Below are 3,135 nucleotides of genomic sequence, written 5' to 3' on the forward strand. Positions count from 1 at the left end.
ATGAGGATTCTAGTTTTTAAAAAGAAAACTGTAGGTTGGTAGGGGATGAGGGATTCAGTAGGAAGAATTTGATGAGTACTTACTTTAAATATAAATTGTAATGGGGAGGACATAAAAAATATATATCCTCACACTCTAAGAGACTGAAGCATGCTCAAAGGAATAAAAAATCTATCACTATACTCACATGTTGAATGGAAGCCTCCATCAGCCTGGGTCCCCACAGGATTAGAACAAGCATGGACCCCGCAGACCTGAAGCATGAATGAGAAATAAACTATTATGTCAACCACTGAGATTGTGTTTGTTAGCACTGCATAACCCAACCTATTCTGACTGCTGCTGTTAGCTTTGGACACTCACCTCCCAGGGTTTCACTCTGCTACAGGGCTCTGAGGTGACTTTATGCCAGCTGAATAATACATTTAAAATAGTAAATGTAATCCACAATTTATATGTTATTTCAGTTGAAACTGCTGTGCAGGGTGTCCAAAATGCCCTGCTGTCAGAAATGGAAGTCTATTATTGGGCAACTTTATTCCATTTTTTTTGGTGGGGTGGGGAAAGTTGTTTTTCTTGGGCATACGAATGAAATAGAAAATTTACCTGAAGTTACTCTAGTTACGTCTTATTGGTTCAACATGTGAGTAGGACACTAAGAAAGTAAAAATGAAGGGTTTCATCCAGGTTACTTTGCTTTAGTCTATGTTCAAAGTTTGCATCCACACCTGCCTCATTATAGTATTACATTACCTTATTTTTTTTTAAGTTTCAAGATATAATTCACATACCAAACAATTCGCTCATTTAGAGTGTACAATTCAACTGTTTTTAGTATATTCGAAGATAAGTACCATCAACACCACAATTTTAGTACATTTTTGTCACTTGAACAAGAATCCCCATACTCTTTAGGTCTTAACCCTCTGTATCCCCTCTAGAAGGACTTTGGTGGGATGAGTAAAATTATGACTTTTGTCTTAATAAAGTTCTCTGTTGCAAGAAAGATAAGAAAAAACGGTGAGGAGGGCCTTTCCTCCTGTGATTCCTTCCATACAGGACTCTTTCCTCCTTTGCCTTTGGGCAAAATGGGTTATCGTTTTTGAATGCACAGGTATGATAGTCTCAATCACTTGTAATGTTTTGTAAATTTCAACTTTGTAGATACAGACATTTCTAAGGGCCTCTTGCAAATGCATGACCTTGATCACAGGACAAGAGATCAACTCAAACCGTATCACCACTTCTGAAAATACACTCGAGATTGGTGTCCTACTAGCAATGTCATAGCAGCTGCTAATTCTTGACAAAATATTTCCCTTACCATAATACTCACATAATCAAACCTTGAGTCACATACCTGTGAACTGGCATCTCTCAGTCATGCTCCGGGAGGGCATGGTCTAATTCGGCATCTTCTTACAGATGAAGGAACTGCGGGACAGAGACCCTTCGTTCTATGGGTGCTTTCCCTTGCTTCCGTTGCATGCCTTCATTTCCGGTTTGGCAGTGTGTGCATCCCCCGTCCACCAAAGTTCTAAATCTTTTTCTCTCTCAGCTATCTATATGAGAAGTAACCTACTCCCTTAGATTACAGGGCCCCAGCCCTCATTAACCTTAATAGTGAAAGAAATACAGCTTTTGTGGTAGGAGAAGTGGAAATGCCACTCCACTCAGCACAAATAGCAACATTTGCATGAGCTGAGGATACGGGCTTTTGAGGAGGTAGTTCATCCAATGCAAATGTTTGCTTCTAGTCAGTGCAAACTTCACATATACAATACCCCTGGCTTTGTGGGCCCCTTTATAAAGCGTTGTGCAATTGCACACATGAAGTTATTTAGAACAGGTCAAGGTGTTGTCTATACTGTATTTTCTTGATGTCCTTTGAATTAATGACTTGGTCCTGAAATTCTCTCCCTGCTTCCCAGTGGGTACCTGATTGCTGTTTGTTGAAGGACTGAACAGTTGACAGTCCATTCTTAAATACTGACGTCAAATGTATCCTAAACCTCCCCTTTTCCAGACATCAGTCTCTCTGCTTGTTCCTTGCTTGCCAGGCTGAAGTTTGCTTTAATGGGATTTAAGTGCTGAGCGAAACTCAGCCATGACTTCATCCCTCCTCTTTGGGAGATGCTGCTTTTGTCAATGACACTGAGTTTGGGAGGACAGTCAGCTTTTGGGGATGAGGAAGCAGGGGAGAGAACAGAATATAAATTCATAACCTGGGCAAGTTAGAAAAATGCCTGAGGACTGGCTTGAACTTCAGAGAAGGCCGAAACAGGAGGCAGGTGGGAAAGGAGCTGCCTAGAAGCAGCCCAGGCCATGACCTGTGGCTGGCAGTCCAGTTTCTAGAAGCAAATAAACCTGTATAAGAAAAGTTGGGCAACTGGGCTTCATATATGGAAGTGTTAGCTTGTGAAGCTCTCTTATTTTGCTAAGTCCTGATGACACTCCCTTGCCAGATGAGGGTCAGACTTTTCCAAGAAAGCTGGGCAAATTTTCATGACTGTTCTCCTCCATTCCTCCCCAAACAGTCACTATTGTTCTCTTGAACCCAGGCCAACAGGCAAATATGAGGTCTGACAAGTTCACGAACATATCCTAGAAAAAGTGCGACATACCGCATTGCTGAATATCACTACGGTCACCTTTGAAGTACTCCCCTTGGGAAGCCATGCACTGACGCCAGCACGTAGGCCACCCTTCAAAGCCATTTTGGAAATCTTTTTCTGGAATGAGCATCAGAGCCTTTGTATTACCCTTGATGTCCTGAATGTCATCAAAATGTCTTCCTTTCAATATTTCCTTTATCTTTGGGTAAAGAAAGAAGTCACTGGGGGCCAGATCAGGTGAGTAGGGAGGGTGTACCAATGCAGTTATTTGTTGACTGGCTAAAATCTCCCTCACAGACAGTGCCGTGTGAGCTGGTGCATTGTCGTGATGCAAGAGCTCCTTTGGGACCATTTTTGCACACGCCTTTCTCATGCCAAGATTTTCAGTTAAGATTTTCCTGTTTCTCTATCGATGTTTACTTGGTCTGCTATGCTTCTCTCAGTCAGCCAATGATTCTGACACACAATTCAATGAATTTTTTTCAATGTTTTCATCAGTTCTGCTCGTTACTGGACGCCC

The 3,135-nt window shown here is 41.8% G+C and overlaps 1 long non-coding RNA gene across 1 annotated transcript in view; it reads right to left on the reverse strand.

Moving 5' to 3' along the window:
* Positions 1 to 2,646, reverse strand: part of LOC109386228 (uncharacterized) — a 10,117-nt gene extending 7,471 nt beyond the window's left edge. The window contains exon 1 of the long non-coding RNA XR_002124758.1: positions 188 to 2,646. This is a non-coding gene — a long non-coding RNA (uncharacterized LOC109386228). The remainder of the gene's footprint in view (positions 1 to 187) is intronic.
* Between the last annotated feature and the right edge of the window lie 489 nt (positions 2,647 to 3,135).

Source organism: Hipposideros armiger, unplaced genomic scaffold (genome assembly GCF_001890085.2).
Source record: "Hipposideros armiger isolate ML-2016 unplaced genomic scaffold, ASM189008v1 scaffold_130, whole genome shotgun sequence".
In the NCBI taxonomy this organism is placed as follows: Eukaryota; Metazoa; Chordata; class Mammalia; order Chiroptera; family Hipposideridae; genus Hipposideros; species Hipposideros armiger.